A 25264-nucleotide genomic window follows, 5' to 3' on the forward strand; every position below is an offset into this window, starting at 1 on the left:
GACCACACAAAGGAATGGGAATGCAGATCAGACTGTTAAAACCAGGGAACCTGAAGGGGACACTGAGCATAGAAACCCACACAATACCCACTGCTTCGCAGAAGAGTCTAGGGACTCAGTGGACTTCACCCAAAGGAACTGTGCCTGGATATGTGACCTAAAGAGTGAAAGGGTCTCAGTCAAATGAGCCCCACTTTCCTGTTGAGTTTCTTCCTTCTGGCCACTTTGGCCAGTGAAAGGAGGGAGATCAACTATCCTGAAGACTGAATCCTCAATCCACAGGATAGGGAGAGCAGGGGCAGAGGCAATGCAGGTTCTACAAACTGTCCTCCTGACACACCTCAACCCTGTGGTGATGGAACAACATCTAGTGGTGAGAGGGTAGTCCAGTTCCTCTGTGTCTCTGCCCAGACTGCCAACGAGTGCTAAAGTGTGATTGTTTCCCTGTCGGCTGTGAAATGAACTGGTGTGTTTTCTAGTAACCAAGCTACATTTACGAACTCAACCTTCCTCTCCAATGTAATAGTCCCTGAGTAATTAACGCTCTCATTGAGAGTCTGCTGCTCTGGCCCTTTATGTCCTTGCACTGTTATCCCTGAGTTTCTTTTCTCTATTAGCCTCTCATGCAACCCAGCTTGTAGAAAAAATTATTCAATGAGTACATCAGACCCGCCCGTCTAGGCACTCCCATGCAAATAGCCCAAAATATATCACAGGATGTTTTTAAATGGCAAATCATAGAATCCATGATAGAGGTGACTACAGTCCAGCCTTAGAGGGGGCTTGCAAAGCGAGGGTGGGGGAGGAAATGGGGTTGGTCCCTTGCTATTATTCTGTTACGGCTTATAAAGAAAGGCTGATTTAAATTAGGAATGCAAGTCCTGTCTAGGTCTGGAGACTAGTGAAAGGTGACATCACAAGACCCAAGAGAGTGAAAGTTGAGCAATTTGGCAGAGACGGGATTTTTTTGTTAGACTACCTAAAATGTGTGTAATTTTAGTTTTATTTTAAAACTGTTTTTGTTAACACTTACTTGACTTCAGAGATTGACCAACACACAGAATAAAGGGAACTTTGTTTAAGGCTTTGACAACCTCCCGTCTTCCATTAGGATGGTATCCCCGAGACCTCCCACATATCCTCCAGCAAAATCAGAGAAGAATAGACTTAATGTTCCTGATATTCCTAAGGGAAAAAACAAGCAGGACATTTTTTTTAAAAACATTAAACAAAATCAGGTTCTCTTTCTGCACTATAAAGGAGTGAAAAAAGGGCACAAACCAGTTTCTTAATAACCTTTTGTAGGTCTCCTTTAGATAGAGTGACCATATTTCCCTACACCGAATATGGGACACCTGGTAAAATTACTAGTATTCTAGTGAGTTCAACGGCAACCAATTGTACAAATGTTCAAATTAACATCAAGTTGACTGAGCACCTCTTAAAAAGAAATATGGTATAGTTGGATTCTTTTTATTTACCTTCTTATCTTGAAGGCTTTAGGGTTTTCTCTCTCTCTCTCTCTCTCTCTCTCACAGATGGAGGTTGACCAACCGACCTGACCCTCCATGCCTGGCTGAGCCCCCGGCACAGACCCACCGCTCCTGGTATCTGGCACCGTGTCCTCCCGAGGCAACACATTGGGGGGCCACGTGGGGTCACATGCTCCTCTCCCCAAATTTCTGTCAGGGGTCACACCAGAATGTGGCCAGCAGCAGCCTTTCAGCACGGTGTGGGAGGGAAGGGACGGGAGCTGCTTCCAGCTGCAGAGGAGGAGGAGGGGGAAGGGATGACCTGGCCCATGTCTTTGCAGAGCTCATCTCTTCCCCTCCCCTCCTGTATGGCTGGAAGCAGCTCATCCCTTCCTGTCGGCAGTGTTGAAAGGCAGCTAACACCTCCAGGCTACTGCTGGCCACGACCACCAGCCACCACCTGTCCCCCAGCTACAGCACGGACAAGAAGGGGTTAAGCCCTAAGGCTGCATTGTGTACCAGAGCCCAGGAAACTTGACTGCAGGGGCTTCAGCGAACCTGGACAGAGAGGTGGCTCAGCAGGGGAGGGTGCCTAGGGGATGAAGCAGCCCCATGCTCCTTGGGGGCAGGATGCAGTGTGGAGGGGGGAGGCGCAGGTGACGAGGGTGGTAGGCCCCTGCCCTGGGGGCTGCTGTGGATCCTGCAGGTTCAGGGCATGAACAGGCTGGAAATTGCTTCGCCCTCCCCCCCCCCCCACTCCAGAGCTTAGCTGACAGGCAGAGAGGCTTCCCTATGCCAGCGCTGTGAGGGGTTTGGGGCCGGAGGGTCTTGGGCTTTCCTGCGGGCCCAGCCAGAGGCAGTGGGAGAAGGAATGAGCCTGCTGGCCAGGCTGCTGGTGAGCATAGCACTCTGACCAGGGACTGGTTCTCCACACTGTGCTGGGAGTGGCACATGCCCCGTTGAGGGGGGAAGGGGATGGAGGAGCAATGGGGTTGGTGAGGTGAAGGGACAAAGCAGGAAGAGGACAGCAAGAGGGGGAACATGTAAAGGGCCGATGAGTGGGCACAGGGCCGGCTCCAGGCACCAGCGTAGGAAGCAGGCACTTGGGGCGGCCAATTCAAAGGGGCGGCATGCCCAGGTCTTCGGCGGGAATTCGGTGGTGGGTCCCTCATTTCCTCTCTTCCTCTTTGAGTTGCCACCAAATTGCCACTGAAGAGGAAGAGAGGGAAGACCCGTTGCCGAACTGCTGCAGAAGAAGCGGCGCGGTTGAGCTTCCACCAAAGTCCCGCCACTCTTTTTTTCTTTTCTTTTTTTTCCCCCGCTTGGAGCGGCGGAAAAGCTGGAGCCCACCCTGAGTTGGCAATCGAGGCAACACGTAACTCATCACTGCCTGATGCCTGTCCACACTCACTAGCCACTGCAGCTTGCACTGCGTTGCCAGTGCGGCCGGAAACAGGACAATGGGTGGGGACCTGCTGGCCAAGAGCCAACACGCAGCAAGGGCTGCACTGACGGACTGGCAGGAGGAGTGGCTGGCCTCACATACTGCATCTTCACCCCACCACCAGCTTTCACACCCTCCTTCCCCATCATCAGTCACTGGTGGGCAGGCAGCTGGTGAGCAGGGATCCAGCAAGAGCAGGATGTCCATTTTTAATAAAAAGTCAGGACACCCGCAAGAGGGCTTAAATACGGAACTGTCCCTTTAAAAACGGGATGTCTGGTCACCCTACCTTTAGAGCTATAAGCACTACTGTGAAAATGCAATGGCTGTTAAGTCACTCTTTAAAAAAAGGCTATATGAAGGGACCAGTTTAATTCCACATAAATAAAGCTAAACCTGAAATATTCTTCAACTTTCCTTAGTATGGACAATTTTGTCAACTAGCAACTGAACACGAGGCAATCCTAAATACTATTGTTCCTCATCTGCAGCATGTGAAACTCCTTTGTTTTAATAATAGTTACAGCCTGCATCAAGGAGAGAGTGTATGAGCTGGAAAACCTCATTAGAATGGAATGAACAAAGGACAAAATTTTAGCTTCATCTGTAAATTTCCAGGGTCCTTGCTGTGCCAACTATAAAAGTTAATTGTCCATAATGACTCCCCTGATTTTAACTCTTGTGCAGGGAAGGTTTTGGAAGAGTCTAGTCAAGAACCGTGCACCAAGCGGCTGCAGCACGATTCTATTATTGCAGCCAGATAGCAGAATCTGGCCTTTGGGGAGTGACGTGTCCAGGGAATAGATGGACGTACGACTATGTGGATTATTTAAGACAGCACAAGAACAGAGCTTCCTGTGCTTTTCTTTGAGACTTTAAAAGCCTGGTAAGAGAGTAGTTTATTCAGATTCAACACCCACTGCTGATTTAGAGCCTCTTGCAATGGCTTCTATCTCTGAAAATCCATTAGTTCACTGGCTTTAATAATCTCATGAAGGGTAATGAAGCATTTTAGGTTTTCTGTCAAGCTGGGTTACATAGCATGCATAGGGTGGTTATGATGCAAGGATTTAAGAAAATCTCAGCCAACTTTTCCAAGATTAAACTACTGTTGCAGCAAATCAGTGTAGACATTTAGAAGCAGTTGTGGTTCAAATTATTTACTCAATTGAAAACACTCTTCTCCTTCTAGGACCCTGACTCTTTGTGTTCAATTTGACTGCTTTCTTACTAATCACCAGGGTGATGGGATTTAAATCAAAGTGATTTAAGTCTCCAATTTTAATAATGATTTAAATCAGCAAGCAGGAAACCTTGATTTACATAATCGATTTTAATCGTGTTTTGCATATATTTTTTATAATAATTCCCTAAAGAATTCGCAGTGGTTGGCAATCATTAAAACACATCAATTTGCAACTAAATACACTAAATACACTAAATTTTGGGCTTCTTTTTTGCTAACTGGGAGGATACGTTATAGCTATACACATTTATTTAAGCAATTATAGAGTTTAACTTTTTCCTAATGTATTATTTTTTTACTTGTGACTTATATCAAGCTCTATCTGGATGGAAATTCAAATACAATTAAAATGCACAAAACCAGCATTTTTTTTATTAAGTACAATAAATGTGCTGGATATCAAATGTGTATATCAAAACATGTTTTACATTTAAAACTAACTGATTTATTAAGCAAAGGAAATATTATCTCTAGTTAGTTAATTGAACTGATTGTTTCTGGTCACCACGTCCTTTAAGATTTTAGACCCAGTAGATCTCATCCTCTCACATCTAGCTTTTATTCATAGCTTTAAAGAAGAAAACTTTTTCAACTTCCAATTTGTTTCTTAACTTTGAACAAACTAGTCATTGAACTGAACTAGTTGAATAAACTGAAATGAAGAAAATATTCTCTCTGAACCTGCAGAAGAGATTACTGTTTCATAAACTGGGTTAGCACTTCAACAGACTCTGCTTCCAAATGCCAAGCGACTTCCACCAGTTCAGTGGTCTGTCTTTCTCTAAAACTTGGCAGCAAACACATACTGCTTAATATTATATTTTTAAGTCCTACCTTCATTTGCAATATTGCAGGATTTGTGGATTTCACAATATTAGGCTTCTACCACAATTTTGTTTTAAATTAGCTTATTTGGCACAGTCCAGAATTGTGCATACATTTTGAGGTTTGCAACGCACACCTTGTTGACTATTAGTACATTAAATGATCTTGGAGAGTTTTGGGGAGGGTTTTAACGAGGGCGCAAAGCAGGTGCAGAGGGATGAGGGGAAAAAACAGTAGGGGATAGAGCTCTGCAGTGGGCATGGTATTGCCACTGTTGCTGGCAGTGGTGTTGCCTTCAGGACATGGGGCCCAGCTCTGAAGGCAGCGCCGCCACTAGCAGCAGTGGAGAAGTAAGGGTGGCAATACTACGCTCACTGCAGGGCTCTGCCTCCTACCATTTTTTCCCCTCATTTTTCTGCCCCATTTCCTATGCCCACCAGCCACAGCTTTGTGCCCTGGATGGCTGCCGCGCTCACCCTGCTCAAGTTAGGGCACTGCCATTGCACCAAATTATCTGGTTGGCTAAAAAAATTCACAGGCATAACATAATAGTTGAGTGTTTGTATTGTTCCAGCAATTTTTTTTTAAACAAATAGGTTTGCTGTGGCTTTTCCAAATTACCACAATTAATAAACATCCATTATTACTTTTCCGTAATTTTCCATGTCTTCTTCACAACTCAGCTGCAATTATTTGAAGATCATCCCATGATTCAGGTAGGATCATATATTTTGTATATATTTTAAATCATTTTGATAACTTTTTAAATAAGTTTAGGCTTTAATATAGGTTGTCAATTTCAAATTTAATTTTAAATTGATTTTTTTTGGTATATAAACCTGTTTTTAATTTAAATTAAAAAACTTACATTTTTTAAAAATCGGTGGGTTTTTTTAATCAATTTATATCCACCCTACTAATGAGCATGGACCAGGAAGTAACACTCCCTGAAGGTATTAAGAGGCCAATTTTTCAAGAAGGGGTCAAAATGCATGTTGCCACCAGCAGATCGTTCAATGCAAAGGTATCTCTGCTTTCAGCCTTTCTCATTTTCAGCTGTTAGGCATGAGCATGAAGACCTGACCACATTTCCAATCCCAGATCCAGCTCCTTTTCAAAACATGTGGTCCCTGAATGATTTTCCTAGGGCGTCAGTAAAATCAATCCCTGGAGTTTCTAAAATCTTGAGCTGAGATAGCACACGATGCTTCTGAGCATGACGGTCTCCTCCCCCCTTCAGATAGGCAGTTCTGGATGCAGGTTTTAGCTTCTCCACAGTCAGAATCTAAACATAACAACAGCTTCAGGGGATTTAAAATGCCAGAGGCCAAAAAGGCTGTCATTAGGGATCTCTCTGCTCCCAGTCATCAAACATCGATTCCTGTGTATACGCTAAATTACAGTTCTGTGACAGCTAGATTCAGCATAAAGGTGTTGGAAACCTTACGCAGTTTGGCAAATAATAGGGAGAGACTAAGAAATCAACATGTCACACAAATGTCTACTCGTAGCATCACTGTTTTAACAGGCTCTGTTGTTTTTTCTTGTTGGGTTAGCGTCACCCTTAAAAATGGCTTGTCTGTCAGGCTGCAGCCACTTCCAAATTAATAACAACAAACAAACCACCTCGGTCCCCAAACTCTTCTCAAATCCTTCACTGCCATGGTTTGTTTAACATGGTCACAGCTGTATCCGAAGAGTCCAGGCTTGTGATAAGGATCGGGTTTTTTTGCTTTTTCCCTTTTAAACAAGCTACCCAAGAAAATGTAATTTACACACCACGAACTTTGATTGCACTAAGTATTTAAGTCCATCAAGTTCCCAGTGACACTTTCTGTCTGCAAGTTTCAGATAAAGACAGGGTGCTAAAGTAGCTTAATGGATTAAAGCAATTGCCTTTGCCATCTAGACACCTAGGTTAGAATCGGATTTAGGATCACAAGTGAAATTGTTAATTTTCTTTGCAGGGGGAGGGGAAATAGAATGAGTTGTGTGGATTACCCCTGCTGCCTTAGCGGCCTGGACTACAGCCTTCCTGGCTGAAGGATGAGGTGCAGTTGTCATCTGTGTCTCTGGGCTAGGGTGTAGGTAATGAATATGACCTTGTCGAATCACAGCTTCTCACCCACTAGGCATGTGGGCTGCTGATGAAAGGGGTCACTATCCTTCACATTTCTAGCCATAAATCTTTCACCTGTCAGGAGCTAAATTCAATCCTTCCCTTTAACAGGGTTAAGAAAGTTACAGTGAAAGAAAGCCAGGTTTTTTTATATATAATATGAGCTTCATATCATGTGGACTATATTCTGACCTGCTTTACACTATGTACAGTCCTATTGATGTTTATACTGTAGATCACACATTATATGCTTATTAACTCATCTATATAGCTGGGAGTAAAATACATTTCCAGCAACGATTTGTAGGTTTAGTGATAAGGAACAAAAATCAGGGGAACTGCCCTCCCTACATTCACATCTCAGTGGTGTGCAATGCTCCTCTCACAGCCACATACTAGGACTCAGTAGTATTTGTCATGCTGCCTGGAGTGGTTCAAGACTGTGAGTGCCAACTTCAGGACAGACAATCAAAAAGCAGGGCAGATGTCCCAAACTGGTGGCATGTTCAATAATTAGATTTCACCAACCCAATAACAAGTGTGAACTCCTGAAGTGCTATAACAGTCTTACCATGGCATCACAGACAGTCCACTTGGGCTCTCCAGTCTATCATGCCACCCCGGCTAGGGTGACCAGACCTCCCGATTTTATCGGGACTGTCCCGATATTTACTTGTTTGTCCCGTGTCCTGACCAAACATCGGTCGAGATGCAAATTGTCCCGATATTTTGCACTTCGGCGCACAGGCAGAGGTGCGCCCTGACTCCACCCCCTTCCTGCCCCATTGGATCCAAATCCCCACCCTGGCCCCACCTCTTCCCCAAGCACGCCTCATTCCTCCTCCCCCCTCCCTCCCAGGCTTGCATGAATCAGCTGTATGGCGGCACAAGTGCTGGGAGGGAGTGGGGAGAAGCAGGACACGGCAGCCAGCTCAGGGGAGGCGGAGGTGAACTGGTGCGGTCGGGGGTGGGGAGCTGTCGGTGGTAGCTCAGCTCCCACCAATTTTTCCTATGCTCTGGCGGCTCTTTTGGTTTTTTTTCCTCTGCCAGCGACCCCCCTCCGCCCCCCAATATTTCATGTCTCTCATCTGGTCATCCTAACCCCGGCAAGCTGGACATCATGATCAATGGTCACTTCCACCAAAAAAATCACAAAATATTCAGATTGTTCCCAGTCCCAAGAGACCAGTCACTTACCCCAGATCAATTGGTACCTTAGATCGCACACCAAAGATAACACTGCTAGCCAATCTTATAGTAACCTAACTAAGGATTTATTAACTAAGAAAAGAAATGAGAGAGTTCTCTGCAGATTAAAGCACAAATGATATTCACAATATTATTTGTTATTTGTGCTATGGTATCATCTAGGATCCAAGTCATGCAGGGCACCCTGTTGTGCGAGGTGCTGTACAGACATGTGACCAAGACACTCCCTTCCTTAGAGAGAGCTTACAGGCTAGCTGTCAGTCAGGAGGCGACAGGCCGCCAAACCAGACTTACAGGTGGGAGGAAATTCTCCCTACAAGACCTCCCATTTATGTCACAGGGAGGGAGAGCAAAATATCAGAGTCGAGTCCTACCATAGAGATTGGAGATAATTTTGTCCTTTATTTACTGGCTTCCTAGCCAGAGCCTCTCTGTGTCTCTCTGCCTCTACACACCTTTGCTGAGAAGCTATTGAACGTTTCAAGCCTGGATACTATTTCGTTTTCTGATGTGGGTAGTTTGGCTTCTGCCTTACCCTTTTCAACAAAGGTAGAAAGATCTTTTATCTTTTAAGAGTTGTGTGTGATAGTCAGTGTCTGTGTGTGCGCACATGTGAAATTATTTATATGAACCGATCTGTACCCTGACATACCCTTTGTGGAGTCTCGGGTTAATAAATGAGATTCTACAGGGTGTAAACGCGGCCAATATTTGGTCCACAAATAATCCCAAAATACTTTACACACTCTCCATGCACCACAGGCACTTTACCCACAGCTAAAAGGCAGGCCCTTTCAGACTGAAACACAGCAACTCTTTAGCAGTAACTACACTACTCACCAGTGGAGACAGAGTGATGAATACAGAATCCTGTTGCAACTGCCAGCGGATTGCAAGTGTGAGTGAATCAGGGTAATGGCAATGGGATATGTAGCCTCTAAGAAATCAGGATGAATGCAATTCAACCAATAGTTGTCACCATCTGACTGTAGTCTTGTAGCCTCTGTGAAATGAAAGAGTTGAAGTCAGTCCAAGTCCCACAGGACAGGTGTTCACTGGGTATCCTCCTTTTGCAGTCAGAAGGGGGTAATGCACTGATGGGCAGGCCAGCTGAAATATCCTCTTGCCCTAGAAGAAAGCCCATCTTGCTCAGGGTTGAAACACCTTGGTGGGGAAACTTGCATCGCTACCGCACACGCTGTAACTGTTCTGCAAAATTCTCATTCACTTTGAGAAGAGTGGACAAATAAAAAAAAAGACATGAAACGGTTAAGATTCCCATCAGGTTACAAAACCTCTTTGATTGTGAAAGCACCAATAATTTACTTTCCATTAAGATGCTGAAGCTTTTCAGCTGTTCAAAGGCTGACAGTAACTGTTTTCTAAGCAACAAACCCTTTGTGTGTAAAAATATTATAGGTAATGGAAAGATTAGGGAAAAAAATAATCCCTAATCTTTCCATCATCATATAGCCATCATCAAGCTATATAGACAACCGATGCCACAGTCACTGCATCTGGATGCATGTTACTAGGAATGTTCCATAAAGCTCAGGAGAACTCCCAGGAATTGTTGTTGTTTTTACAATTTTTATCTGTCAGCTTTCACAATGAGAGGGAGAGGGAAATAATTAAAGAGGAAGATGGGGGCAAGTGTGACAATGATTTAGTGTTCCATAAAGCCTGGGATAGCAAAGATGAAACCTTAAAGGGAACCCCCAGCTTTCCACTTACTGGCTTAGAACTTCCAGCTCTGTCACCTGCTTTTTGGTCCATCCTGGAGCTGTATTATAATTTTAAAAAATGACCTTATTACATGTGTCTGATGAATGGTCTTGCATGTGTTTGAGAATCAATGCCTTTCACTAGCATGACCCTTGCCCCTGCAGGAGTCTAAAGTGCCGGGTAGAATGTATCTACAGGGACCACTGACCAACTATTGAAATGCAGCCACCCCCTGGGTGGAGTGCTGCAATCTTTCTGTGGCAGCAACAGTATGCAGCAGTTTTTTGAGGGGCTATGAAGGATAACGTCTCTGTCTAGGCTGGCAAAATTATCTCTGCTGGGATTTGGCCAAGATAGCACAATTAAGACTCTGCTTTTGCAAATGGATTATTTTTAATGTGAGAGTCAAAAGTGCAGGATTGAAGATAGTAGCAAGGATGTATCCATCCTTTTTTAACCTCTGTAGACAGAGGCTGATTCCATATTCCCAGCTGGAACGAGCATGAAACTTATCCATTCAAGGCCAATGCTTTAAACTAATGATGCATTCAGTATATCTGCATTACAGTGGAAATCATAGAGAAATACTTGTCACAATCACAGTTAATACCAGTACTTGCATCCGACGAAGTGGGTATTCACCCATGAAAGCTCATGCTCCAAAACGTCTGTTAGTCTCTAAGGTGCCACAGGACTCTTTGCTGCTTTTACAGATCCAGACTAACACGGCTACCCCTCTGATAGTTAATACCATATTAGTTAAATATGATTTAATAATGAATTTCAATGGCATATAGCCAGGATCATCTCAGGGCTTTAAAACGCTGGATGCTAAAATATTCAGTCTATCATCATAACCAAGATGACCATTACACTCTTTTGACATGTTCTTCCTATTGCCATTTCCTGCAGTTCCCTGATTTGTCCTCCTTTTCACCCAGGTCTTTCCTGCACAAAAGCTACTTAAAATGTGATTGTAGTCAATAAATGAGAGTAAAACTGCCATTGCAGGGGCTCCATCTTTATTCTCTTGCAGTGATTGCCATAGCAAATCTATCCAGAGCTACAAACTGCCCTGACATCTGAAAATCAAGCTGTTGTTCTTTCTGCCTCATACTCAGCAGAATAAAGATTCTCCAATTAGAAGCTTAATCATTCTCCTGATGATGCAATGAGGGTAGGGCTGCCAACCCTCCAGGGTTGGCCTGGAGTCTCCCGGAATCGGCATTGATCTCCCGGTGACTATTGAAAACAATCTGGGATATTTTAATAGGATATTTTAAGAAAATGACATTACATCATGTTGGGGGTGGGGGGAAATCTCCTGGAATGGCTTCAGTGAGAGTTGGCAACCCTAAATAAGGCAGACTGCTCCGTGATGGCTACAAAGGTTCTGCAGTGGCAAACAGGACTGAAAGCATTTTTTTTTCTCAGTGAAGCAAGCAGATATGATTTGAAATCATTCATTGGCCAATGTGTAGAGTAAAAGGGGGCTATTTTACAATAGTAACTAGAACTACCTGGGATAAGATTCCCCCCTTTCCATGCAGAAATGTTGACAAAAATGAAAATTTTTTGTTTTCATTGAACTTCTTCTGGTTTTCATTGAGAAATTCAAATTTTAGGATTTTGAGAACTGAAAAATCTTTGAGAACAGAGTTTCTTTTTTTGAAGATGTTCACTTACTCAAAAAGCCATTTTTCATTGAAAAAAATGCTAATGACCAGTTTTTGACCAGCTCTACTAGTAATTTTTAATAGAGCGGAAGTTGTCTTTTCAAAACGAACACCTTTTTCTTTTAGAGTTATTTAATTTCTTTTGACTCCTGACAGTGCCCCATCCCCTACTCACAATACAGCTCAGTTTATCAGTCACACATTAGACCCAGTGTTATGAAAACAAGGGCTGGGCCTAGTTCCACCATTCAAAACCTACAGCTCTTTAGAAGAAAAGCCAAGATCTCATGCTACCCTCACCCAGCCAGCATTCAGTTGCCCTGAGAAAGTCCTGGGGAAACAGAGGTCAACAAATCCAGGCTCCATTGAACTGATGGGGGAAGTGAGAAGTCCTCACTGAGAATGCCCTGTCACCAGCCCCCTCATGATTAAAGCAAGGGGACAGGTGCTGAGCAGCATCAGCTGGTCTCGGCTCCTGTGGGATCACAGAGGAGCAGCACCTCATGATTGTTGTGAAAGGCTGGTAATAGACCTAAAAATATCAGCCATGGAGACACGGCAAAGGAGATCCTCAATGAATGCTGCTAGCATCAGTTCTATAATACCCTAATCTGAAGCTTGATTTAGAAGGCAAAGGATATCGGGAAAGAGCTGTTGCTCCTGGATTTGAGTCACTAACAACTTCATGATAAGCTTGCCAAAAAAGGAAAGGTTGGAGTCAGGGTATTAGCTGGAATTGTTGGTTGGACTGAGTGATGATTTTCCCAAGCACAGGCTGGATTATTGTGTATTTCATGTTTGCTGGTAGCTCTTGTCTCTGAAGTTCTTAGGCAGTGGCAGATCCAGCCTTCAACTAATAGGGACACGGATCCCCCTCCATGTATGGCGATGCTGGCTTCTCTCAGTGCTCTTAGGACATTTGGTTGTGAGACTGAAATCATGTTCACTAACCTCTGCATGCAGTCCTTCACTGCAGCGCTGGAGAGATTGTTTTAGATAAGATATGGTGAACTTATCCATAACGTAGGGAAAAATGTCTTTGCAATAGGAGGTACTCGGGTCTGACACTGATTGAAAGCATTCTGAGTTGGTGATTAGTCAGACCATTTACTATCTGGACAAATACGACTGGTCAAAGTTTGGTGGACACTATGGTAGAGGAGGAGGAGGATTCCTTGAGTTCTCTCCCCATAACCAACTGGCATCTGGGAGGAACTGCCCAATCAACATGTTCACACAGGCTTACTACAAAGGATGGTCACTCAGAATGGCTGATGGGAATTAGGTGGAAAAGAACAGAACAGGGAAAGCATGCAGGGTAAGCTAATTTTGTAGCTCTGACACAGCAAATCAGTAAATGGAATGACGTGCTGTAATCTACTTAGCATATGAAAGTGCAAGCCCTGGGTGGAAGGTAATTCAATGTTTAGAGACAGGGAGTAGTTTTGGGTGGATAGAATTTCCCTGGCTTCCCATTCATCTTCCTAACACAAACAGCTATCAGAAATGAAAGACAGCATAGTCTAGTGAGCAAGGGATGGCTTGGGAAGTTAGGCAATCATAGAATCATAGAATCTTAGGGTTGGAAGGGACCTCAGGAGGTCATCTAGTCCAACCCCCTGCTCAAAGCAGGACCAAACCCAACTAAATCATCCCAGCCAGGGCTTTGTCAAGCCTGACCTTAAAAACCTCTAATGAAGGAGATTCCACCACCTCCCTAGGTAACCCATTCCAGTTCTTCACCACCCTACTAGTGAAAAAGTTTTTCCTAATGTCCAACCTAAACCTCCCCCTCTGCAACTTGAGACCATTACTCCTTGTTCTGTCATCTTCTACCACTGAGAACAGTCTAGATCCATCCTCTTTGGAACCCCCTTTCAGGTAGTTGAAAGCAGCTATCAAATCCCCCCTCATTCTTCTCTTCTGCAGACTAAACAATCCCAGTTCCCTCAGCCTCTCCTCATAAGTGATGTGCTCCAGCCCCCTAATCATTTTTGTTGCCCTCCGCTGGACTCTCTCCAATTTATCCACATCCTTCTTGTAGTGTGGGGCCCAAAACTGTACACAGTACTCCAAATGAGGCCTCACCAGTGCTGAATAGAGGGGAATAATCACATCCCTCGATCTGCTGGAAATGCCCCTACTTATACAACCCAAAATGCCATTAGCCTTCTTGGCAACAAGGGCACACCTGTTGACTCATATTCAGCTTTTCATCCACCGTAACCCCTAGGTCCTTTTCTGCAGAACTGCTACCCAGCCATTCGGTCCCTAGTCTGTAGCAGTGCATGGGATTCTTCCATCCTAAGTGCAGGACTCTGCACTTGTCCTTGTTGAACCTCAACAGATTTCTTTTGGCCCAATCCTCTAATTTGTCTAGGTCCCTCTGTATCCTATCCCTACCCTCCAGCGTATCAACCACTCCTCCCAGTTTAGTGTCATCTGCAAACTTGCTAAGGGTGCAGTCCACACCAGCCTCCAGATCGTTAATGAAGATATTGAACAAAACCGGCCCCAGCACCGACCCTTGGGGCACTCCACTTGATACCGGCTGCCAACTAGACATGAAACCATTGATCACTACCCGTTGAGCCCGACCATCTAGCCAGTTTTCTATCCACCTTACCGTCCATTCATCCAGCCCAGACTTCTTTAACTTGCTGGCAAGAATACTGTGGGAAACTGTATCAAAAGCTTTGCTAAAGTCCAGAAATAGCACATCCACTGCTTTCCCCTCATCCAAAGCGATGTGGCTTCTATTCCTGTCTCTGCCACAGGCTTGCTGTGTAAGCTTGGACGAGTCACTTCATCTCTCTGCCCATTTATAAAATGGGGATAATAATGTTTACCTACCTTCTGGACATTGGAAGATTTGGCATGAAATCCTGCCCTATAGAAGTTATTTGGAGTTTTGCATTGACTTCAGTAGAGCCAGTTATGATGCTAAGCATCCCTGTATTGACACCCTACACACTACTGTAATAATCTTTGTACAAAATACACCTTGTGTGGTATCATTTGAAAATGAATAACTCATTGATCATTAATAATCTTCCATGATGTATGTACATGGTGGATATTAAGAGTTATGGACATATGCTGCACTGAAAACTAAAATGCGTTCTAGAGAGGCGCATCAGGGGAGTTGATCAACAGGTTGCTTTAGATAAAGGTATGCGTATTTGATTCTCTGACCAGTCCGATCTTCTAGCAATGGCAACAAATGTCCATATTTGCATAAAAGCGGAAACAGGACCATCAAGATAGCAAGGAGAGGAAGTGGCAAGAAACAGAACAATTTGCATTTCAGCAAACATAAGTGGGGGAAGAGAAGGCACAGAGCTTCCTTCACCACCATGTTGCCTTCCTAATAGCGTAAATAAACTTTACTTTGAGGAGTAACCTTCAAATACGCATTTCAAAGATTTATTGGTCTATAAAGACAGAGGTGGTGGTAGTTCTGAATATCTAAGTGAAAACCAAATGGAATTGACTGATTTTATATAATATTAGTGTATTATAAGAGTGCATAAAGTGAGGTCTTCACTGAAAGCTAATGCCATACTGGTGATCAATATCATTGTGAAATGTATGTATTAACACTATGTAAGGAGTTATGGATACTCATTGATATTAGGTTGTACAGTGTGCCCAGACAGAAGGGAATGTCACAGCTATCTACCTGTCTCCTATGTAAATTAAGCATGGTGGAATCAGAAACAATGGAAGCTCTGTTCACATAGAAATCGTACAGAGGGAGGGGAAGCCCACAGGAAGGGAAAAACAGCATGAGGTCATCTGTCTCTTGAAACAAGTTCATAGAACTTTGGAAGATATAAGCAAGGACAGAAGCCATCTTTGGCATCCATCACTAGACAGAGGCAAGAGGCCAGAGCTCGTGCAAGTTGAGAAAGATGGGTCCTTCAACCAAGTGGGGGTTGAAGGCTCTGGAGCTGAATATAGGTGAGAAACCTGCTTAGGCAAAGATCTTTCACCTAGGAAGACAAGGAACGCCAGCACCTTGTGCTTTTATGGAAGGTACTGATAGGGAAAGTCAGACATACTGGGAAGAAAATGATTGGTGAGAGAAAACATCTTGAACAAAGCTTGTATCTTGCTAGACTGGGTTTTAGGCTTTTAGAAGCATGCCCTGTTTTGTTTTACCTTCTGCTTGACCTCACTTAATCCTATGTCTATTTTGTTAATACATTTATTTCATTTTTACCATAAAGCAACTCAGTGCTGTGTTTAAAGGGGAGGGTGTCTTTACCACCCAGTTAAGTTTACACAATGTGTTTTTGTGTCTTTAAAGGAACAAACGAACCACATTATTTCTGTGAACTGTCCAGGGAAAGGCTGGACATGCAGAGCACATGGTTTTGGGAAAATTTGGAACTGGGAGTGAGTTGGGGTCACCCTGCAAGTAATAACTAAGGCTGGTGGAAGCCAGAGTGGGGCTATAGAAGGGCTGGGCTGGAGTATGATCTGTATAGCACACAGAAACTCAGGGTGTGACTGCATGCTGGCAGGCTGGCAGTGAGCATTCCAGGTTGGGAGCTATAATAGCAAAGCATTGTGAGGCACCCAAGGTTACAGGACAGGTAGTGACACTGGTCTGGATTGCACTCCCACACCCCGACAAGGTGTCACACAAGGATTTTGCCCTTAATCCCTTCTTCATCCTTGTAGAGGGGGGAAACCTTCTCCAGCCTGGAAGGGGTTGGAAAAGGCCTGCAGAGGGCAAGGTAAAACCCTGGCTATTGGGGGAAGTGGCTGCAGCTGGGGCCACACCCCAAACTGAGCAACAGGGCCTTATAAGAAGGCCAGAGAAGCCAGGAGCAAACAGTCTTCCTCTGCCTGTAGAGGGAGATGGGCCTGGCTGCAGGGAGCTAGAGACAAAGTACCTGAGTGGAGCAGCGCTGGGGAGCTCCAGTCTGGAAAGCCCCAGGCTGCGGCCTAGGATTGGGCTAAAAGGTACTGGGGGTTGCAGAGGGCAGCCCAGGGGTAGGCCAAGGCAGCAGGTCCAAACCCCTTTGCCTATGATGAGTGGCTGATACTGCAGTCGGCTCCAGGGAATGGGGGCTAGATGGAGACTTGGCAGTAGCCAAAACTGAGGCAAAGTGGGGATAGTGGGTTGGGGGTTCCTGAGGGAGGGGAGACCCTAAGACTGAGAGGTTGCTGCCAGGAAGCAGAACCCCAGCTAAAAGGGCACCGGGGTCCAGGGAGGGACACGGGGCCCAAGAGGATAGGAAGATCACTGGCCTGCAGAGGGCGCTCCAGAGCTGGAACGAGCTATGTAACCAGCAGGAGGCGCCACAGGGGCGAGTTCGCACATCTACACTCCTCCTAACTGCTCTCTAAGTGTGTGTAAAGTTCATTGAGATCCTTGGACAAAAAGCTGCTATGTAACTATCTCATTAGTATTATTAGATTGCAAATAAATGACTCTTACCCCAGTTTCATTAGTTAGGATGTCACTTTCCAGGTGGAAACAGCTAAATAATGAGATGATTCATGGTTATAGTCTAACAAAATGGAAAATGCTGGCAATTAATGGGTTACGAGAATAAGGGTGACTAAGTATTTATAAATTGATGTGGTACCCTGAGGGCACCACTATTTGTAATAAAGTGTGTTTCATAAACAGATCTGGCTCTGTGCTATAGTCCTGCGAAGCAAAGTGGAGTTGATCTCTCCCAAATTAACTGTAAATGAGACTGACACCCTCTAACACAAATGGAGATACCCTCAGGGCTGCACTTACATTAATGACAGAGCACTGGGAAATGATGTGGAAATGCAAGAATAAAGGATGCTTTCTTATCCATGGTGTAAATTTAAAGAGGAACCTGCAGACTGAGGGAAACTTTCATGTATAGGAGATGAAAACCATAAAAGTCTCGTTTGCTAATTAGTAATCAATTTGTGTGGAAAGAAGGTTTGCTCCATCCCAGCTCTCCTTCTTTCCTGCAACAAATTCAAAATCCTGATTTTCCTGACATGCATAGCTTCCAGAGGGTGCCATCTTGAAGCACAGTATTACACCATCATGGCAGGACCCAGAAAAAAATGAAACTGGGCTGGAAGCAGAAAAAAGGCTTTTTATCAAAACACATAGCGCCTGTGTTGGATCTAGTATCTTCCACAGGAGAGCAGGTGCTCAGATCTTTTTGAGATGACTGCATGTTGGTGTTGTGGTGTTTTGGGGATAGTGGGAAGCTACCAAAGGAAGGAGGAGGATGGTGGAGAGGCAGCAGGAGAAGAGAGGAGATAGTCTTTGGAAGTATGCAGTCACATGATGGAAATGGTGACAGAGGCCTGGTCTACAGTGAGGGTGAGGGTGGGTCAATCTAAGTTACGCAACTTCAGCTACGTGAATAACATGAATAATGTAGCTGAAGTCGACGTACTTAGATTTACTTACCGTAGTGTCTTCACCGCGGTAAGTCAACTGCTGACGCTCCCCTGTTGACTCCACCTGTGCCTCTTGCTCCGGTGGAGTACCAGAGTTGACAGGAGAGCCCCCGGCGTTCGATTTATCGCGTCTTCACTAGATGCGATAAATCGACCCCTGCTGGATTGATCGCTCCGGAGGAAAGTGTAGACATGCTCAGAGACACCATCAGCAGCAGCTCCCAGGCTGCCAATGGGACTATTCATGCACTCCAGCCTCACAATAAGTGCAACAACACTTCTTCAGCCTTCCACACTTGATGCCTCCTCCCCATCCTGGAATCTCAGAACCGCTTCCCATCAGTACAGCGTGGAAAGAGACGAGAACTGTCACCGCCCCGTGACCCACCAGCTGCAAGCAAGCAGCAGAGCTGACATTTAAATACCACTTGTGTTCCAGTTTGCACAGCCCCAAAAGTGTTTTGCATGATTGTTTTCCTAATAAAGATCCTGTTCTGTGATGACATGTGCCTGCATAAAAAGCCCGGGAACAGAGTTCAATACATGCTTCATTTTATTACGTACAGCCATGAATGCCAGATGTCAATTTAATCAGATTAGAATAAGGCCAAATAATGAAGAACATTTAACAGAAGCATCGCACTATGTGGATTTCACTCCTCTTCCTCTTCCTGACTTCAAGGATACATATGAGTGAAATACTGCACTTACCTTGTTCACCACGACAGCAGGACCATCACTAGTAGCCTCGGGGCTCACAATGAGTTGAAGAAAATGCCCAGCCTCAGCATCCCATGTGTTTTCGCAGCTTTCCCAAACAAGAGGGAGCACAACACAAGCAGCCATGACTGTAGGGATATACTCCAGTTCTGTGCCATTTTGCTTCAGTAGGAATTGCCATTTCCCCTTCAGTCTCCCAAACTGTCTGTGTCACATCACCAAAGTGGTACTAAAATTACCCTTTGCTGACATCCTCCCGACGTGGCTATGGCTACATTAGCCAGAGTAGGCTGGGCTGCCAAGAATCGCCGCTGGAGCAGATACACCACATATTTCTCAGCTGTGTTGGGGGAACAGAATCCCTGGTTGTCTCTTCCTTCCCAGGATGAAATTCTTTAATGTCCTGGCATTATTAACCTTTGCCAGGTCAGCCAGCGTTTGCATCTGTAGAACACCATCTGCGATCCACCAGAGCAGAGTAAGAATTTTGGTTGTAGAGCTCCATGGCCTGATTGTGAGGGCAAAGAATTGGAAAGGGTATTCTGTCAATAGCCCCTGCACAATTTGGGAAACCCCAGTATTGTTCAGAACTCTCCATTGTTTCAGGAACATGACTCACATGGCTCAGCAGCACTTGCTTCATGGTATGCCCACACCCAATACATCTTTGGATGCTGCTACAATCTCCTCTCTGTCCTTAGGCAGCACCAGCCAGAAAATGGAAGATGCAGCCACCTGAAGGGCCAGTAAAGTCTCAGTGATGCAAAATGGCCACTATGGCCCTTGATCATTATTATTATTTATTTGACATTCATATTGTGGTAACACCTAGAGACCTCATCCAGGGGTGGGGTGGGGTGGGGTGGGAGGGGTTGTACACAGTAAATGGCAGATTTTGGAGGCAGAAGATTATAATTTTTGCCTAAGAAATCCGACTTGAGGAGGGAGCTGCAAAAATACCCATAGTCCTTGTGTAAACCGACAGACCCCAGTTGTTGGCAGATGGGATAAAAAAAGGTAATAATAATTGGAGATATACCACTCTCCTAGAACTGGAAGGGACCTTGAAAAGTCATCGAGTCCAGCCCCCTGCCTTCACTAGCAGGACCAATTTTTGTCCCAGGATTGAACCTGGGATTTCTGGAGCTAAATGCATGAGCTAAAAGGTACATGGCCCTTAGCTAAGACTGTAGCAGACTCATTAATCTCTTTCTCTAAGTGGTCTCATTGACACTAGGGAGGATAGAGCACTACACTCAGGAGGTATGTGGGTTTCACTTGCATTGGCAGCTGCTGCTGGGCCACTATGGGGTATCTGCCCAGAATGTATTCTTAAAAATGTGAACAGCCAAAGAGCTAGGTATGGCTGCGAAAACACATTTATGATGGCATAGAAGCTGGTGTGTCAACACAAATGGAACCCTGTAACTCAGGGGTCGGCAACCTCTGGCACGCGGCTCACCAGGGTAAGCACCATGGTAGGCCGGGCCAGTTTGTTTACCTGCTGTGTTGGCAGGTTCAGCCAATGGCAGCTCCCACTGGCCACTGTTTGCTGTCCCAGGCCAATGGGGGTGGCGGGTAGCCATGGCCAGCACATCCCTCGCCGCTTCCTGCTACCCCCATTGGCCTGGGATGGCGAACCGCAGCCAGTGGGAGCCGCGGTCCGCCAAACCTGCCAACGCGGCAGGTAAACAAACTGGCCCAGCCCTCCAGGGTGCTTATCCTGGCGAGCCTCGTGCCAGAGGTTGCCGACCCCTGCTGTAACTTGTGGCTGTAAAACTGGTCACATTCCTAACTGGTTATAAAAACTTGGCTCTCACTGTCGTGTGACTTGGGATTTATGCCCATATTATAATCACACAAAATCAAAAGGCCTGGCTATGTTTAAAAACTCATGAACAGCATTACCCCGAACTGGCCATTGCACCCTCAGGAGTACGTCTAGAGACTATTTTCATTTAATTCTGCTTTTGTTCCATGCAGTGGTGTGTCTCTTTAAGGCTGGCTCTTAAACTGCAAACCCAAGCACTGCTGGCAGGATCAATCAGTAGGGCTTTTACAGAGTATGAAGCAGGCTGCTGGAGCTCTGCTAATAAAACATTCTTTCACTTGTGCCTTTGTGTAGGTGTTTGTGTATGGATTTGCTTCCCACAAGACTATACATTATGTAACTAATCAGCAAAGAAACGCCAGCTGGATGTTTTAATTTACACACAGTACTAACCGTGTTGCCAAATAATATCACCACGTGACCATGACTCTAATAATTCTGAGTGCTTTGCTTATTCACGCTACCAATATTAACTAATCTTCATCTCACCTCAGCTGGGTACTAAACTATTACTATCCATATTTTTCATTTGGCTAAACTAAAGCACAGATTGGTGCTGCATAACGAGTCAGTGGCAAAACTAGGATTAGAACTGAAAAACTCCTAACTCCAGACCCTGTGCTTTTTCCTCTAAAGCCTGCTGTCTTACATTTCAGACATGCACATGTTGTTTAAATTTGTTCTGCTCTTTAAATCAAAGAAGGCCTTTATTTTTATGCTTTACTAACTAGCCCATTAAGTTTTTTATTGTTCCTATAATCTACTTTGTATTTTTTTCGTTACCAACAGTAATGCAATGAATACATTACATGAAAAACAGAATCTATTTATTGGTTTGTTTTTAGTTAAAAATGAACGTGCCTAGGTGTACAGTGTGAAGTATATATACTACATTTATAAAAGCAATGAAAGGAATAATTAAACTAAATACATCACAGCCACTTTTTCAAACCACTTGAATTGGGATGTTATGCACATAAAATACCGATAGTCCTTCTGGCAAACTTTTAATACAATCATTTGGGTTGCACTTTAAATGCCTGGCATATTTCAACCCTGGAGGTAAATTAATCTCAGTGGGATTGCTGAGTAATTAAGAAAAAAGTGTCTCTAATGGCCTTGCTTCATGGAGAGTGTGAAATAACACCAGGTTATTCAGCTGATAATCCAACATCCTTGCATTTAAAAAAAAATTGCAACCCCCTCCCAAGGCATGTCATTGTTATACTACATGGTGTGCACTGGATTTCAAATAACTCAGTATTTCAGTGTTACCTGTATCATGATTTTATAAATTTCCATTTAAAATGTAAAATAGTATAAATTCTCAGATTGATTTTCCTGCTGTCCACAGAGCCCAAGTGTGATGGCCTACAGAATGCAGGTCAAACCTCATCTGTTTGATCTGTTTTTTGTGAATTGAGGTCAATAGCTGGATGAGGCTATCTCAATGGCAGTGGGTAACAGTGATGAGCTGTTTGTTCTGTAGCCGGTTGTTGCCAATAGATACTGATGGGTTTAACTTTTTAAGATGGGCCCAGATATTATCACAATGGGCTTGATATAAATTATTAAAGTATTTTATAAAACTGTCTATAAATTATAATTTACTAGCTACAGGGAGCTCAAATACTCTGGCCATAAGCATGGTATAAAAACTTAGATAGATAACCAGGAAAAAACAAACAATCCTATATGAATTACTGAACAACTACTTTGCTGCTTTTACAGATCCAGACTAACACGGCTACCCCTCTGATACGTGGTAATGTTAGTATCTATGCAGTGTTAAACCTAGAGCTATCTGTTACAAAGTACGTTGTAGACTGTGGCTAAGGGCATGTCTACACTACAGTTAGAGGGTGTGACAGCAGTTCAAGCTGACATACTCAAGCTAGCTTTAATCTAGCTAGCTCGTGTCCCAGAACAATGAAGCCATGGCAGTGTGAGCTTCAATGCAGGTCCACCTGGAACCCTGGGTAACTATTTGCAGGATGATCCTGTATTGAAACATGCACTGCCATGGCTTCACTGCTCTGGGACCCAAACTAGTGAGATTAAAGCTAGCTTGGGTTTGTCATCTGAAGATGCAGTCACTCCCTATGAGTGCAGTATAGACATACACCTCTTTTAGCAGTGACGATTAGGGTATTTGTACACCAAGCTAGCTATCTCAAGTTAACTATCATGATTTAAAATCCTAGTGAAGACAAGGTAGTTTTTACCTCATTGTAGCTGGTGGAGATAAACCATAGCTACAACCACCATAGCGTTGACCTCGACTGGCTACATCAAGGCAAAAACTACGGTACCTTATCTCCATTAGGATTTCAACTCAAGATAGCTATCTTGATGTAAAAATACACCTCTTTTAGCAGTGAAGACATCGCCTGTAGCAGTGTAATGCCAGAGCATTAAATAAAGGTCTGAATATTCCAGGACCAATACGATCATATCACAGAGACAAAATTGGTCACATTTTCAAGAGCAGTCAGTCAGTTTCTCGGACACAGACCTTTGATTAAGAGATTCACAGCAAATTAGAACTATCTTCCCTTTGAATGACTATTTTAAACTACTCCAACTGTTGTTGGATAAGGAATGATTTTAGTATTTAAAAAATTGTTGAGAGCTAGAGACAGAAACTCCTTCTTACTGGTGGTGTATATCAGAATAAATGAGTTGTATTTCAAAAGAGAGAAAGAAATGCAATAGGGTCTTTCGAACATCCCTGCTCCAAATAAAGGCTGCATCATGTCATCCACATTAAACTGACCTCCTCATTGAAATCCAGTCCATAATATGGCTTTCAGTGATTATTCTGATGATATCACCTGGAACACACTATATTTTTAATGCATTAGGGCTAATTTGAGCAAGCCTTACGTTGATGAGCAGATACCTGGCTGAATCGTTCCACTGAGGTATGTGCTTAACAAGGTGAGTAAAGATTGTACAGTCGAGCCCTTAGGAAGTAATGCGTGAGTGAAAATGCAAACCCAAGTTTGTAACCCAAGCTTGCAACGTCAAATATATTTGTTGCTACCAATCAAAGAACTGAACGTACACCTCTACCCCGATATAACGCGACCCGATATAACATGAATTCGGATATAATGCGGTAAAGCAGTGCTCCGGGGTGGGGTGGGTCTGTGCACTCTGGCGGATCGACGCAAGTTCGATATAATACGGTTTCACCTATAAAGCAGTAAGATTATTTGGCTCCCGAGGACAGCGGTATATTGAAGTAGAGGTGTATTTGCAGACAGGGCAGGATGAGATCTGTTGTATTAATACAGATGGAATAAATGGGTTGAAAGTGCTAACATAACCCAGTCACTGTCCAACATTAAACAGTTAAACAAGGTCTGGGGTTGGTATACAGAGACCTCAGCCTGATTACCGCTGCAAACACACTGTTAAAAATCCTTTAAACCTTTTATTAAAGATTCAGAAAAGAAAAAAAACCAAAACCGGCTAATGCATTTGAAATGTGAAGTATTAAGTAAAATTTTGTTTTAACATCCCTCGTTCCCTTTCCCTGTAGCTGGAAAGAGTTTTAGAAGGAAAAACCCTCTTGTTTGACAGACTCTTAGATGGTATCAAAGATGGCTCTAACCGTCCTTTTGAGGAAAGGTGGCGCTGTTGTTGTTGCTGCTGTTAAAGGTCCAATCCCATTCAGGTGGTGTTTGGAATTCAGCTGGAGCTGGTAGGGGTAGAGTCATCACCTGCCATCTTTCAGGACATCTGCCGGTATTAGGACAAAGTCCTGTTGTCCCAGGAGATGGTGGGGGTGTCAGCCATGACTGTGAAGCTCACTTCAGTAGCCTCCATCTGCGCTTCCATATTTCCCCCCAAAAGTTTCTTTCTTTAAGGACTCACAAAGGGAATGATGGGTGGCATAGCCCATCCCCTCGTGATTTTGTTCACCAATTAGGCCAAACGTCCAATTTATCAATTTTGGCTCATTAATTTCTAGTTCCACAGCTCCTGTTTTTACCAACCATGATTTTAACATTGTCCTTGAGTTACATCAGGAAGCTTTTTTGTTTAAACTCATTCGGTTTTTCTGTCTCTCTTTCCTATCTTTTCCCATCAATATTAGTTATTATAGGTTACTGTGACATTTTACAAACTTTTATACACATTTTACAGTTGAGCTCACAGTGAGGGTAAATTTGTAAGCCCAGTTATTACAGCAGAACTTATTGATGCCGCAGAGAGCTGATGAGACGACCTTTGAGGAAATCTTCAATTTCTCTCTCTCTGTTACCTCATACATCCAAACCATATCCTCATGCGTTCTCCTCTATAGCATATCTGAAAGCCAGTCTTTTCCTTCTGCCCACATAGCTAACACTCTCAGTCAGATGCTCCTCGTCTCCTGTGTTGATTACTACATCCTCCTTCTCCTCTCTGGTGTCCCTAATACCTACATCATTCCCACCATTCAAGTCCATACAACACTCAGCTGCTAAGATCAGCTGCTGCTCTGACCCTATCCGAAGCATTATTTTTCCACTTAAAATACAAAGACACCATAAACAGATTGGATCAGCGATACGACTAAGTTAACCTTCTGC

The 25264-nt window shown here is 44.0% G+C and overlaps 1 long non-coding RNA gene across 3 annotated transcripts in view; it reads right to left on the minus strand.

Annotated features, from left to right (window-relative positions):
* Positions 1 to 25264, minus strand: part of LOC120387306 — a 39634-nt gene that overhangs the window by 9820 nt on the left and 4550 nt on the right. For 2 of the 3 annotated variants that reach the window (XR_005590115.1, XR_005590113.1), the window contains exons 1-3: positions 18842 to 19288; positions 9156 to 9318; positions 1034 to 1185 (exon numbers count right to left, since the gene is read on the minus strand). This is a non-coding gene — a long non-coding RNA (uncharacterized LOC120387306). Of the gene's footprint in view, positions 1 to 1033; positions 1186 to 9155; positions 9319 to 18841; positions 19289 to 25264 lie in introns of those variants that run through there. The other variant, XR_005590114.1, reaches the window with a different exon arrangement.

This window comes from Mauremys reevesii, linkage group 1 (genome assembly GCF_016161935.1).
Source record: "Mauremys reevesii isolate NIE-2019 linkage group 1, ASM1616193v1, whole genome shotgun sequence".
NCBI lineage: Eukaryota > Metazoa > Chordata > Testudines > Geoemydidae > Mauremys > Mauremys reevesii.